Here is a 15,935-nt window from a genome sequence, read left to right as displayed (position 1 = left end):
TCATTTTTATTGGATTCATCATATCATTAAGCTCCTCTCAGCCTTTTTGTGTTTTATTCTGTATTCACCTGCAAAATGGCTGTATGTCACATTTTTATACACATAATGCTATGCCAATAATTATATTCTAAGTAAAGGAACCGTAGGTGTCAATTTGCTGTGGTTCATGGATCCATTATTTACCATTTAATACACAATTCTAGCTGTTTTTGTTATGGTGATTAATGTAAGCCAAAGTTCCTGAGCTCAGTGAACAAAGTATTGTTACTGGCAGCTATCTTTTTTTGGTTATTTCATACACATTAAATGAACACATTGGAATGAGTCCTAAATTACAGGCTCTAGGTTGTTTATGATCTGTTTTACAGAAGCCATGGAAAAGGGTTATCGGCGCGAGATGAAAGAATCACATCTGTTGCAAGTGGAAAATGGGTTATATATGGCAACGGCAAGCCAGCGGTGACCACAGAAACTGCTCTCTCATTGGCTGGGTGCAGGCAGCATGTAGAAACATGAAAGCAATTAACGGGGATAAATGGAGAGAGAGAGAGAGAGAGACCGCGCTGATCCGATTCGCGGGTTTGCACTATCCCGCCCCAGCTGGAGGCGAGGCCCGCAAATCCCCTCGGAAAATGGCACCGTTGCCGTAATTAAAAGGCGCTCTTGTGCATGTGCGCATGGATTACAGGGAGGTACCGAGTGGCTCACGGAAGACGGCCTCTTGAATGGAAACGACAGGGTGAGACTTCGTGGTTATGGGAGTCTGACTTGACAGCTGTCTCTTGAATCTGAGCAGAGCTGGTTTTAGACTCTATAGCTGTCTCTCAAATCTGAGCAGAACGGGATTTAGACTCTATGACCATCTCTTGAATCTGAGCAGAGTGGGTTTTAGGCTCTATGACTGTCTCTTGAATCTGAGCAGAGTGGGTTTTAGGCTCTATGGCCATGGCTGTCTCTTGATTCTGAGCAGAGTGGCTTTTAGGCTCTATGGCTGTCTCTTGAATCCGAGCACAGTGGGTTTTAGACTCTCTGGCTGTCTCTTGAATCTGAACAGAGTGGGTTTCAGACTCTATGGTCACCCATCACATGGAAATGAGAGGTTGTACTCCAGTGCCACAGTGGAAGCAGAGCAGTGGGTCAGCTACAGTGGGGGTGTGTCTTTCTCATCTGACCAAGCCCTGAGACACAAGTCAAGTCAAGTTTATTTATAAAGCACATTTAAAAACAACAGCAAGTGACCAAAGTGCTGTACAATTGGAATAGCGAAAGCCGTAAGACAACACAATAAAACAGAGAGACCGGTTAAAAGAAAAACAAAAAAAGAAAGCATTCCTGCAGTGCTCCCTGCTCTGTAAAATGCATGTCTATGACCCAGCGCAACAGCAATAACGCATTACATTTCAGTCAGTCAGAGTCAGAGAGATTTTATTGTCAGCCCATCCATATGCAGTATACAGTAGGGTTGAAATAACGTTTCCCGGGGACCCATGGTGCTACATTCAATACAACTGAATAAATACACAGGACAATAAATAGACAATAACAAGACAATAAATAAATAGACAAAGTAACACAACATCAGATTGTAAGGCAGAGAGTTCAAGTAGTTATGTAAACAGTTTACACTTTTTTTAAAGTGGCTATGTGCTCAGTCCAGGGGAGTGGGCAGGGGCATGCTGTGCTCCGGGGGTGGGGGTTCTGTTCTTGTGCAAGCGCAGGAGGGGAGGAGGGGGCATCAAGGAGTTGAGGAGCCTAACTGCCTGAGGGAAAAAACTGTTGCAGTGTCTGGCAGTGACAGTACGGATGCTCCGGTACCTTCTGCCAGACGGCAGGGCAGTGAACAGTCTGTGGGAGGGGTGGGAGGGGTGGGAGGGGTCTGTGGTGATGCAAGTCGCACGCTGGATGCAGTGGTTCTGGAAGAGCTCCTCCATGGTTGGAAGAGGGACCCCAATGATCCTCTCAGCTGTCCTCACTATCCGCTGTAGGGACTTTAGATTGTACCTTTCAGGTTAACAGTGATCAGTAAACAGGGCAACTCACGTCAACCACCACTGTTGAGTAGAATCAGAGTGTGTCCCAGTGCCAGTGCGGCTCTGTGCTCATTTCAGAGTTTATGTTGTGGTGATAATTCCATCCCCTTCATGTACTTTCTTTATGTAGCCTAATTGTAAAAAAAAAAACACACATACTGTGTACATTGAGCCATGGATTCAAGTACAATAAAAACGAGTATCCAAGAGGAGCACGTAAATGTGAGTGTAGAAAGGAACATGTTTAGCATTGTGATTTAACCCCCTGGGTCCCATTGACCCACCGGTGGGTCAGACAGGTTTAATATTAGTATTAGTAATATTAGTATTAATATCTCAGCGACTGCACAAGCTACAGTGTTGGTTCAAGTATCCTCTGAATCTGTCATTTCCACTGATTACAGATATCTTCGAATTTCACCACTAGTCCAAACCAAACCGGAGATATAAAAGTTGTTGTAGCCCCCCCCCCCCCCCCCCCCCCCAAACCCCAAAATACTACATGACTTACATTTGATAGCATGTAGCTCAGTGGTATCTCAACCGATTCTAACCAATCAATGCTTACCTGATAGATCTGTTTGCGTAGATTGCAACGATATCTGTGGTTCCTCTCTAGTCACAACCAATCCTGAGTAAATGCGCTTAGTGTTGCACCCCCCCCCCCCCCCCAAAATCACCAAATGCGTCTGGCACACAATATGTTTAATCCAGCAGTGTACTGCAGTGGTAAGTGAGATTTACAAGAGACTTTGCATAAACATTCAAGAGATATTGAACTTTGAATTTATGAAGTTTTTTTCAAAGATCCATGACTCAATAACTTTTTATTCCAGATAATGTCCTCTTTTTTCAATCGGCGTGACTAATTTTTTACTGTTTGAGGCCTTGTCCTAGGCTGGTAGTCTTTCTTAGAGTTGAACAAGAGGGCTCATTGTGTAGCCCTGGGTCTCCTGAAAACAATGATATGCAGTATTAGTGTATGAGTTGGACAGATAGGGTTGTACAGGCACACAAGTAAAAGTAGCAAAAATGGGGCAAAGGGGACCCAAAGGGTTAAAGAGAATATTCAGAAAGTTTTTGGAGAGGTGGGGTCCCCAGCCACTAGTATTTTTTTTCATACATTTATAAAATTGTAAATTGTAACTGGTAATTGAACATATTAAAATTGTAGGCTTACATTTTCAGAAGGTGAGTGCCGACATAATTACTTTCAAAAATGTATTAGATGAAGCATGCAGATCTTTTTATGATGTGTAACGCGAGGTTTGACCATAGGGCTCCATGAAATAAATGCGTTTATGTCGTTTGCACATCTCTATCCTAACTGCGAGTGGTCGTGTCTTGCGCGTCTGGGGAGCGCATATTCCACATGAGTCATGCCGGAGGAAACGCTCCTAATTCGTCTCTGCATTTTTTTGTTTTGTAAATGAGAGGGTTCGACTTGGCTGTCCTCGGGTATCCCAGAATGCCGCGCTGTCCCGTCTCTCAGTGCAGCTCGGCTCGCGCTGGAGGAGAGAGGGAGCTCGCGCAGGCTTTAGCGCCGGGGAGACTGCGGTTTGCCAAGCCGAGGAGAGGACACGACACACCGGGTAAAACGCCGCTAAACCGTCCCGCAAAAAAAAACAAAACAATTTAAAATCACACGTATTGGATTCGAGGGCGTGTGTTTTGCGAAATGAGTTATGAATTCTTTTTCTCTGAGGTTTGGAAGCAAAAAAAAAGGGGTTTCTTGCTAGCGAGTACGCTGAACGTTTCCTGCCAGCGGCTGGAGCTACATCACCCGCGGCCGGTGACGAATGTCCCCAGCGAATGAATCTTTGCTTGGGTGAAATGACAGGGTCTGTTCATATTGTTGTAGTCTTTGTGCGATAATTTTAGCATTTGCAGCTTTGCTGGACCTACGCAGCAAGCTAGGTAAAACAGCAAGTGTGCGTTGCCATCTGCATCATTTCCGAGCAGTGAGAGACACCGGGCTTCGTTTTTTATCTCTTAATTTAATTTTTATCTGCGTACGAACGACACGCATCTTCATCTAAGGGCATGTGTGACAGCGATTCTGGATTGCATATTTAAGAGTTAAATGACAGGTAATTCTGTTTGGTTTCCATTTCTGTCGTTGGGTAGATGAAGTAAACGCCGGAGGCACGATCGAGAAGTTGTTTACTTGTTTTTAATCACTTTGTTGAAAAATCACACCAGTATTTTGCAGTCTAAATGCTATCGGCAGCCAACCACTGGATGTGCGCAGGCTTCCGAGTTGCGATGTTGTGTTTTGCATCGTAAGGCGTTGATTGGATCGCCTTACCGAGCTGAGGTATACAGCAGACGACAACTGTTTTCGGGTAGTTTTTACTTGCACCCCCCTCCTCCCCCCAGTGACTGTCTCAGCTTTCGGTGTCTCAGTTCTGCAATGCGGTGGGTGTGGCTTGGATGTAGCTACTGTAGTGGGCTATGACACAAGCACCCCTGCGGCCGCCGCTAACATATACTGTATTACCCCGTATGACTTACCACCTCTCCCCTCCCCGGACACACGCACGCATCATACACATTTTACAAACGCACATCAGGTAGAAAACGAATAAACAACACTAAAAAATAACAACCGACCAGTACGTCAACTCGGCAGTGTACCTGCACTGTAGAGCTCTAAGTGAGAATAGTTGGTAATCCAGGAGAAATAACCTAAGTGAAAATATAGGAAGGATTACTTATTTATTTCATAATCAGTTAAGTGTTTAAAACATTGCAAATGTATCTAGTGTAGTCTCTTGTGTTTATTTTGACATTTTCTCCTATATATTTATAATGTATAGAATGCTCATATGCTGAAGTCTGGTGTGATTTATGCTCAGACAACATTGATCTCTGGTGTTGGGTGGATGGCCTTTGAGAGCAGCAGGCATATACAGCAATCTCTGGCAAGTGTAACTTTCTGGCAGGTTTTTTTGTGAAATTTGAAGTTTAAATATTTTGTGGTGGGTTTGTATGGTTGCTTTAAATGGAAAAGCACCATTTGAAAAAAGTAGCATATTTATTAACTGGAGAGCCACAGCTTTCTTTCTTCTTTTGCTTTTGATTGTCCTCTTTCTTTCATGTTGAGGCCAAACCCTGATTAGCTTTGAACTAATTTCTCTGTCACCAGGATGGAAAAAGCAAGGCTGCGTGTCTGATGAAATCCTGCAAGCTATCAAAGTCAGAGTTCTTACAGTTTGGGCGATTGGATGTCCCTCTGTGTGTCTCTCCTAATGAGAATCCGACGTGGCGGAGAATCACTGATTACCCAGGAGATCAGAGGCGCTTGACATTTTGCAGAGCCCTGTGTTCCAAATCAGCTGCAGTGATTTTAGAAAAAGGACAGTGCGTAGGCGTGAGGCCTTTGTCTGAGTTGTTCGGTAATCAGGGGGTGAACGGCGTACGGGGTGGGTGTCGCGGCTGTGCTGTGTGAGGGGGTGGTGGTGTCTTTAACGGGCGTGGCAATGAGGGGACCTGGCAGTAGGGGTGGGGTGTGAGGGGGGGGCACACTGTGTACTCCGATCAAAGAGCTCATCTGGGCTGCTGTCCTCCAGGTGCACAGGAGCTGCTCCCCCCTGCATCTGGACATAATCCGGGGCTTAAATCACAGCAGGGCCTTTAAAGGTTTCTCAGAATCATACCCTGTCCTCTTTTTTTCCCCCTGCTCACAGCGCGTCACTCTTATGAAACGCAAATGTGTTCCCGTATCATGCTGCGCTGTGTTGCTTTCACTTCCTGAAACTGCTCGTGATTTTTCTGCTGGGGGACAGGAAATGGTCTGGGTGCAGAAAAGCTCCTTCTGTAGTGTCAGCTCTGAGCTTTTTCTTGGACAGTGAATAGGTGTTCCATCTTAGGGATGGGAACAGTGTTGAGCTTGCAGAGTTTGAGTAGACAGGACTTAAACGTCACCACGGGTGGCTGTATGAGCAAACTGAAACCCCGGGAAGTTACTGGTTGTACCAAACTTTTATAAGTTGGCTTGCATGCATGTTTGGCCTGTGGAAGATAGAGCTTTCCCTGGGACTGATGTTCAAATGCACTCAAAGTGACTCTTTCCAGAAGACTTCAAATTGAATTTAAGCTACAATTAGATAGACATGTTGCATGGTGAATCTGAGATAATCCACTGTCCTCAGACAACTGCCCAAGGTGGCCTTTCGGCTTCAGGCTTGGTTATGAAAGTCATTTGTTCCAGAGCTTTGTCCTTACACAGTGCCACAGACTCTGACTGCACTTGATCTACAGTACTCACAGATAACCAGCTGAAATGTGCCAGCCATTATACCAAAACAGCACTAAATCTACGATACTCACAGATTACCAGCAGAAATGTGCTAGCCATTGCACTGAAACGGCACTGGGTGTTGCCTACTCACAGATAATGAGCTGAAATGTGCCTATTATTGCACCGACATTGCATTACATCTTTGCTACTCACAGATAACCTGGTGAAATTTGCCAGCCATTGCGCTGAAACAGCACTGGATCTGTGGTACTCACAGATAACCTGGTGAAATGTGAGTCGTTGAGATGTCACACTGAACAGGACAAAGGTTGGAGCCGTGTCAGTAACATTACACCTGCAGGGGAAGGTGACATAAACTGGCACTAAGCCGTAGCCTCTTTACTGATTAACCCTGCTTAAGCTCATAAGACACTTTAAAACCTCTGGCTTGATTAAAGCTGAATTTCAGCCACTTTGTAATCAGATGTGATATTGGCTTTAGAGGGCTTCAGGTTTGAATCCGAGCTTTGTTACCTAGTGTTGAGCTCATGTTTTAACAGTACTTCTGTATCTCATGGTGAAAACTCCTCTGTAATTTCCAAGAGGTCGCATAATGTACATAGATATTTTGTCAACTCTAGAAATCGCTTTTTCGAAGAAGGGTTCTGGTTCGTCACACAACTTCCTGCTGTAAGAGTATTTTCTCCACAAGTCAATTACTACTTAGGCTAGATTACTGTCTGCTTTCTTACTTATTGTCTTAGTGCTCTTAAGTCTTCCTGAAAACCCCTTTAGCAGAATTAGTTTAAGTTTTAAGTAAAATGTGGATTTTCTAACTGAAATTACAGTGTAAAAATTACTGTTATTAGTCTGTTTTGACCATTTAAAGGGGCTGACCAGAAATATAAAAATGTTTATATTACAAAAACCATCACGTTGAATAGTCTGGTAAGACAGTTGTGGGTGAAGAATCGTGTCTGTGTCCTGCTTTCCTGTTCAAAGACCATCTATTCACTTTAGAAATCTGACAGTACGCAACAGTGCCACAGTCATTGAGCTTTAGCATGTTTAGAGAGAACAGGACATCCGTGATCTGCAGGTTACATACACTGCAGCCCTGTTGGCATGACAGTGTGGAATCCAATAGCACTGATAATGACTGTGTTTGGCCACAAGAGACCATGGACTGTTTGAGTAAGAACATTGTGTGTGGAGATACAGAGAAGTTGTAGGTGTGATTGTTCCCTCTCAAAGAAAGAACAGAACTTTCTCTTATATGCTCTTTGCTCACATTTTCAGCTGTTAATACATAGCTGATGTGCAGATCTGTGTTAGGTCTGGTACTGTTATCATTAATGTCAAGGAGAGTTAATGAAAATGCTGTGTATTGTGTCTACTCCTGGAATGGGACAGCCTGCCGGAAGAGCAGAACCACAGGGAACTTTTTGAAATGGAACTGAAAATGTCCTTTTGGTCATCATAGTGGCTTTCATTCAGTGGTATACCAGGCAGTTATCTTTTGTATTCCAAACTGCTGGAGGAAGAGGCTAATAATATTATTTTTGTTACACTGTGGAGAAAGAACATTGCTCAGTTGCTCATTGGAAGGTTTCAGATATCCTAGTGAACATGATAGGTAATGCAGAGTGATGGTTTTATTGTCTCACTGGTAAGCCTCATCCGAGCTGCGCAGGAGCAGTTTTCCTAGACGTAGCTGCTGCAGATTGAGTGCAGAGGCCTAGAGATGTCACTTTGCAGTGACAGCAGAACGACCTTTTGTTGACTTGTCATTTCTGTCACTTTGTTATAAAACAGGAACGGGTTTCTGAAACTTCCCCTCTCAAGCCCAGCTTTTTCCAGCCTCGCATCCTTTTTTAAAAATATCAACCTTATACTTTCTATAAAACAAATAGCCGTTGCCGTCGTTTCCCTGCTTCTGTATGTGAGAGTCCTCCATCACGGAGGACCAAGATGACCCTTTCCTCATTGCTTAGTAAAGAACCAAATAATTGAGCAGCAAAAATCAATCTGTTTCCATGTCTTCTGTTCATTACATTATGCATTTGCGTTGCAGTCAATTTTATGAAGGATAGTTTTCCCATCTTACATTTTGCAGATGGTCATTTTATGTAGCTGGATATATTTTGCTACAGATACTTTGGGGTTAGGTCCTTTTCTCAAGGGTACCGCTGCATTGCCACATCTGGGATTTGAACCAGCATTCCCCGGTTTCTCTTCCAGAGCCCTAATCAGGGCGTCTCTGCTGTTCTGCTGCTGACGGAGTGCAGTTGTGACTGCGGTAACTGCAGTCTGGTTATTGCATTCAACGCAGAGCAGCTCTTTAATATCATCCTGGTAAGGGATCTCGAAGTTTGGAGGCTTTTGAGTCAGTTGTGTTTACTAAACCCTGCAGGCAAAAGAATCCGTGGAAGTCTTGGGTTGCCATGACAACACTGTACAGAGAAACTTTGCTACTTAAGTGGGTGTTCTGCAGTAGTTGTTTGGAACTCTGTGCATTAAAAAAAGATTATGTATATATGTATGTATGAAAACATATATTTAAATCTCTTTTTTTAATATCCTTTTTGTTGAGCAAGCATTAAGCTCCACACGGTACTAAAAGAGAGATAGCACTAAGCACTAAGATAACGGCTAAGCACTGTACTACTGGAGAGTTACCACTAAGCTCCATATTGTTCTGCAGGAACAGCGCTAAGCTCTGTGGTGTGTGTCTCATTGACCAAAGCCTGTTAACTTACAGGCCTGGAGAGTTGCTAGGAGGTGGTGCTATAGTGGTCCAAACATGAGCCCACACGTCCTGCACTGGTAGCTGGCTAATGTCACAGTCCAGACTAGAGCTGCCGATGTCAGGGCTGTAGGGCTAAGCCTGTGCTGGGAGCAGTCTCCTTTGCTGTCTGAATCAATTGGGAGCCCCTGAAAGGATGCATTCCTTAGATGTAGCTAAAAACATGTGTCGATCAGAACTCCTGGCTTCATTCATCAGTCATATAACGTTAATGGTGGGCCCAGGCAATGGACGTCACAGTTTCCAGGCCCAGAGTGGAGAAACATGCACTGGGGTTTTTTTTTTCCAACCCTCTGAGCTGTGTGGGTCCATGAGGGAAAGTCAGCCTCTGTGCCCTGGAGGCTTTGATGCTGCACGGGGTGCGGTTTTATGTCTTTATGCCACTATTCCATGTGGCGTCCGCTCCATTCGTTACTGCACTGCAACGTCCCTCTTTGATCAAAACCAGCGGTTCAAGCGCTGCGCCGCTTCAGGGACATTAAATGTGCCGCTCGCAAGGCAGGGGCCTGGAGTCGGAGATCTGGGAGTCCTGCACAGCAGGCTGCACTTCATCCTGCTTTCTGCGCTGTGAGGCTGCCTGCTGTACAAACACACAGTGCAGGCGGGACAGCAGTCTGGCGCAGGGTCACTGCCCTGGCCTGTGCCTCTTTACGCTGCCGCCAAGCAGGGAAACTGCCTTAATGTCCTCAGATGGACTCAGCCGGGGCAGTCATCCTGCAGCCTGCTGGCGTCAGGGCCGATGAAGTCTCTCTCTTCTCACTGTCCAGGAAGGGGTGTGGTTTGGAAGAGGCTCAGCTATGGCTGTGAAGCGGGTAATTGGTGCAGACTAATGACCCCCCGCTTCCCTGAAGCTGTTAGTCAGAAGAGCCTGGAGGAGGGAGTTCTGCTGGCTGTGCACCAGAGTTCTGCTAGACAGACTTACAGAACGATAAGACACAAGGGTTCCTCTGTGCATTGTGCTCACGAGTGTGCATGCTTGTACGTGCTTGTGTATATTTGTGTTTGTGTGTGTGTGTGTGCGCGTGTGTGTGTGTGTGCGTGCGCGTGTGTGTGTGTGTGAGTGTGTGTGTGTGTCTTTGTGTGAGAGCAAACGGCAGCTGCTTGCCCTCCAGCAGTGGGTGTTGTAAGGAGCGCTGGCCGTTTTCACAGTTGGGCCAGGACGGGTCACAGCATGTCAGATGGGCTGGCAAGTTCTCAGCAAAATCCCAGGATCCCGGGGGAGCGATTTCACCAGCTGTGCCACGCTCTGGGAAGCTGTCAGTCACAGATGGCATCCTCGCTGTGTGCTGCCCGAGCGTAGGCCCCAGTCCAACAGCGTGCATGGCAGCCACAGTGCACAGCCACTCAGAAAGGCCACACAATGCAGGCAGCGCAGTGGCCTTGTTCAGGGGAAAAATATTTGGCTCATGGTTCAAGGTTTGTCTCGCTTATTGATGCGTTTTGCGTCTGTGCGCTTGAGTTCGTCTGGGGTTGCTCTTTTTTTCCCCCAATAGTTGCCTGTGTCTGTGGGTTCTGGCTGCGCTTTGAGACGCTTAATTGAATTACCTCATAAGGCCATTGAGATCAATTTGTCTGCTGTATGTCAGTTAGTGTTTCAGACTGTTCTGTGTTCACTCAGTGAGACTGAAGGTGGAGGTAATGGGCTGAAAAAGCCCTCATATCAGTGTCTTTGCAATTATCTATTCAGGGCATCGTTGCAAAGGGTGAAGGTTTACATCAGATCACGTGTCAGGGATAACAGATCCTGGTAAGCTGGCCAGGCTGCGTGTGTCTTAGGTGAAGTGGTAGATCGCTCCTTAAATGTGAGCCTTTCTGTGTTAACTTTCTAGTGAAGCCTGAAATGGGTGAGTTGGGGTTTAGTTTGTTTTCAGCAAATACCCCCTGCCCTCAGTCTGAGTCAACGGAGCAGAGTCGAATCGATGGAAAACTTTGACCTGCCTGATATCCACTGTAGGCAGGACCAAGTTTTCTTTAGGAAGGGCTGGGGAGCCAGAAGGGGGAGGGGTTCTGACACCACAACCAATCAGAATTCAGATAGTCTTCTAAAGTGCATTTCATTCTAGTAATCAGACCTTATTTGTCTCTGTGTGTATGAGTCTGGCTGGGTGTCAGGTAACAGTGGCACTAGGATTACAGTCACACATCGGAGTGGCAGTTACAGTGAGGATTATCATTTGTGTAGTTAAATATGTCTAGGTGTCCTCACTTGTTGAGGTTGTTTGAGCACTGGCAAATCATAAGATTTAATATTCGTCTATTCAGATAAGTGGATAGCTAAAGGGTTCACAAAATAATCTGGTGTTTGAACATTTCTCAAAGAGACATAATGAAAAATGAATGGCAGTATGGAATTTAGTGTTTAAGGTCTGCGACCAGCCTAAACAGTGTCAACACTGTTAGGTTGCTGAATTGGTCATGATTACTTTTAATGTAGCAACACCATAATATGATTCCAGGAAAACTTGACTCTGCGTACACATATAAGGGAGCCTCCCACAGTGTCTCGGAATCTCATGTTCTTTTTCCGGCCTCCTGCCGCCCCTCTTCGTCTTGGCGTGTCTGCGGTTATTGATATTTGTGTCTCCAGGTTTCCACAGAGCCTAACATTGGGCTCCTGGCTGGCGGTAATGAGGGATGCCCACAGGGGCTGCCATAGTAATGGCCATTCAGCGCTGTACTGTATAGCTGGAGGATAAAGCCCTGGTTTACCCAGCGCTGGTCGGCCGGAGCGTCAGGATATTGCATGTCTGCCTCACTGTGTCCTCTCTGAAGAATGCTGTGGCTTGGGGGGGGGGGGGGGGGGGGGGGCATGGACGTTTCTTAGTTACTGGGCTCTTTTGACAACCGACCAATAGAGGGAAAATAGGAGCCATTTCCAGTTGCTGATGTCTGTTGTGTAGGCGGTTGGTTATTTTGCAGGGGCTCCCAGGCATCAAGTGTTTGTATTTGTGGTGGATCCTGATAATGAGCGGTGGCACTGCACATCTCATGGCATGAAATGATTGTGGTGGATTGTTTGTGGTGGGTTGCCAGGCTTTTCATAAAGCCACTTCATTTGAGAAGTCGGTAAGCGTTAAATGCCTGGCTCAGATGAGCCCCCTCCCCTTACCTGCCATTAGCCCTGCCAAGCTGCACCTTGATTTCAGGTCTCCCTGCACACCTGGCCCAGGTATGAGCTTCAGCTGTGCTCTAACTATAGGGTGGTCTAAAAGCAAGCGCCCAGCCCAGACCTGCTTTGAGTATGCGGGTGTTATTCCCCTGTCTGAGACACCGGCTGATAGAATGTCATTATAAAGGGGTCAAGACTGCAGTGGGATGTTTGGGCAGAGGTCTACATTTTAATCAAAAGGTTGTAGATAGACAAATGAATTTCAGGCTCTGCTTCTTGAAGCATCTTCAAGAATCTTGAACACAATGAATCATTGTGTTCTTCTATTAGGCAGTAGCCAGGCTCATGTTTCAGACATACAGAAGTCTTCTGATGGTGGTGTGTATGACCAGGTCAGAAGCTGTGTGACTCTTGTTGTCCAGTTCAACCCTTTTCCCCATCCGTACCTGCAGTAGATTTTTCAGGTGTGCAAATACATTTTGTATATGTAGAGGTCAGCCCATGCTCACTGGCTCAGATTGGAGTACGACAGGACACAGTGTGTTTCGCATATTGCGAAGTAGGGGTGCAACGAATAATCGACTTAGTCGATTAAAATCGATGACCAAATTAGTTGCCAACGAATTTAATTGTCGATTAGTTGGTGACGTCATCGTGTGTGTATTTCGAGCTGACTCGGAATGCTCAGACATGTAGCCTACGTTGCTTTACTGGAGTGAACAATAGAGATGGCAACACCCTCACCACCAAAGACCTCAAAAGTGTGGCAGCATTTCACTCTTAACCCTTTCACACTTAACTTATTTTTTATGCTATGTAGCACGTGTTACATTACATGGTTCGTTATGTTTTCATTAGCCTTAATAATTCATAGTTTTCAGTTAGCATTTGCTGTATTTTTTAATGTTAAATCGCTGTTTCCTGAAAGCTAAAATTAGCTAGAATTTTTCCAATCTAGTTTTCTAATCGCACCAGTTTTAGCATATGCGCTGAACAGCTAAACACACCGGTGTGACTGTACGCGCGAAAGGGTTAACTCTACCAAGGTTGTGAACTGCAACATTTGCAAACCTGACCTTGCCTGGCACGGGAGCACATCAGTTATGCTCGAGCATCTGAGGTGGTGGCACGTTGGCTTTCTGGATGATGAAGACTCGTCTCGTTAAGTTAGTTAGCTAGCTAGCATAGGTAATGTTAATGATAAAAGCCATGTTACTTCACGTTATGACCTGTAACGTTTTCTATTTTGAAATACATTTTCTTTTGATCAACAAATTATTAATGATGTTGAACATACAGTGTAGCAAATAATAACATATTATTCACAAGGATCCTGTTCACATTCCAAATGTGCCCTAACTTTACCATGTTAAACCAGAGCCCATCTGCTATTTAGAAATTGTCTGCTTAAACGTTGCATCATTGTCATGGCGACATTTATGGTTGGAGATAGTGTTGCTGCCGAGTGCACAAGTTTAGAGAACACCTGAGAATTAGATACTTTCTGAATCGCAAAAACTCTTGTCTATGCATGCATGCCCAATGTGGGTTGCATTCGAATTAATTCGAACGAGTTATGGGTTTTTTGGGTCTCGTAATGCTACCATGGATGGCTTTCTTCAAAGGAAGAAGACTTGTACTCCCCAACAAGCAACTGCCCTCACTTAGTAGAATTAGTCCTAGTAACCATTCATTAAAAGATGAATTTTTGAATGAAGTTCTCATCTTTGTCTTTATTGTTAGTTAGCATATGCCTAATACCACCTCAAGCTAAATTTAAAAGCCAATAGATAAATAAGAGCCATTGAGTAATTGTGCGATACATAATCCGAATATTCGATTATTCGTTTCAATAATCGATAGATTATTCGACTATCAAAATAGTCGTTAGTTGCAGCCCCATTGGAAGGACACGTTTTGCGTGCGGAAGTCTTAGCAGATTCCTTTCATTCAGCAGTCTCATTCGATGCTAGGCATCTGCTATGCAATCCCACGCATGAACAGTTTAGGACCTTCCTCAAGTCTATGCATTGCCTGGCAACACTACTGGGATGGAGTAGTGGTGTGTGCAGCCCTTGCTGTGGGACAGTCGCGTGGCCTCCCTCACCCCCACATGCCTGCAGGCCCAGACCCCTTCTGTGCCGGACACAGCTGATGGTCACATCTACATGGTCTGTTTGTACAGTCTGGCGTAACGGCTCAAGAGACACCCTGTTTTTGGGCTCTGACAAAGTCAATGTTTTTTATTTGTCACATTTTTTTGTTTTGTACCTAAGGTACAATATACAGTGCAGTGTAATGACGGTCGGCAGCGGGGGACACATCTTCAGATCAGAATTCAAATGCTTATGGACCAGAAATCAAAGAAAAATCCAAAGTGTTATTCTTTCCCCACAATATTCAAGGAAGAATAGAGCAAGAACGCTGCATATGACATGATAATTCATGGATGTTGGCTTTCCCTGCTGAAAGTGGATGCAGATATATTACTAGCAGTGAGTCATGGCTTACTCAGAAAGAACTGGAGTCTCAAACGCCTCATAAGGGAAACAAAAAAAAGGATGTTTCATTCTGAACACTTGATCTCTGAATCATAAAAATATTCAATAAATAAAATGATTTAAATCACATATCCCTGTATAGGATTTGGATATGAGTGCAGGCCTGCATAGTGAGACAGGCATTGCCTTCAGTTGATAGTGCTGCGAGTGTAGTACTTTGTGCACTGAAGGTCAGAGCCCTTAGCAGACTCATGACTACACTGAGTGTTCCCTGGACAGTTAACTGACTAAACACCCTTAACAAGTTACCCATTGCTGTTTCTAAAGAGTGATTACACTGCATAATGCTTCTCACCCCCATGGTAGTAACCCTCATTATAATCTCTCTGCACGGATATCAAACATGCTTAGACAGAGAGCAAAGGGCAGCCACTTCAAAGTGGGAAATGTCTTGCTTTATCAGGTCTACACCACGGGTATTTCAGTGACTCAGACAGGCTGTTGAAGCTCTGTGAGGGCTTGTCCCTGCTTTGGGGGTGGGTGTGGAAAATGCCTTCTGTTACGTTATCCGTAATGTATTAGTGCAAGGCTGATCTGAATAGCTTACAGTTGACACATTAATCCTGGGCCTTTCTAGGCCCGATTACCAGAAGGGTGTAGGTTTGGACTGGCCACTGCTTTAGTAGTGTTCTGAACCTCGGTGGCGTGAGCTAAGATCCAGTTGTGTACTCTGAGTGGATAAACTGTGGAAGTTGCCTCTGGTTTTGGGTACATTAACGCAAGCAAGTCATTTTTATGGATATTTACAGTGGCAGCTTCATGCCTGATTCCTAAGCCACTATGCCTCACCACTGACCTTTGAGTGTGTCCCTCTAAGATAGAGGGAAAATTAGCAGGACTATAGCAGTACATCCTTGTAGTTGTATCACAATGTAAATTGATGATGCTGCCATTGTTTTGCGTATATTTATGTTCCCTAAATGCAGAAAATGGTATTAAGTTCTCTGCTGGTCAATATCTGTGGCGTCGGCTGGATTTCACAAGCTGTCTGTTGGAGGCAGAACTGGGGAATATTCTGTTGGTGTAAACAGTGACTGTGCAGCTCAGGAGGCAGCTGAACTCACATGTTCTCTGCTCTCAAGCTGAAAGTGTGGACCGGTTTCTTACCTGACGTGGCTGCAGCGGTCATCTCAGTGGGATGCTTGGATTTTGTGGCTTCTTCATATGAGTTATCTTCAGTCGTTTC

General features: G+C 45.0%; 1 protein-coding gene across 11 annotated transcripts in view; it reads left to right on the top strand.

Moving 5' to 3' along the window:
• The window catches only part of LOC118771203 (band 4.1-like protein 3), a 79,253-nt gene that overhangs the window by 14,575 nt on the left and 48,743 nt on the right, over positions 1-15,935 (top strand). For 4 of the 11 annotated variants that reach the window (XM_036519116.1, XM_036519119.1, XM_036519118.1 and 1 more), the window contains exon 1: positions 3,497-3,622. The exons of 2 other annotated variants lie outside the window; for them this stretch is intronic. The gene's annotated coding sequence lies outside the window, so the exon portion shown is untranslated. Of the gene's footprint in view, positions 1-3,495; positions 3,623-15,935 lie in introns of those variants that run through there. 5 more of the 11 variants (XM_036519123.1, XM_036519121.1, XM_036519117.1 and 2 more) reach the window with 4 other exon arrangements.

Source organism: Megalops cyprinoides, chromosome 24 (genome assembly GCF_013368585.1).
Source record: "Megalops cyprinoides isolate fMegCyp1 chromosome 24, fMegCyp1.pri, whole genome shotgun sequence".
NCBI lineage: Eukaryota > Metazoa > Chordata > Actinopteri > Elopiformes > Megalopidae > Megalops > Megalops cyprinoides.
Note: the sequence above shows the minus strand (reverse complement) of the source record. Positions and strands in the feature narration are given on the sequence as shown.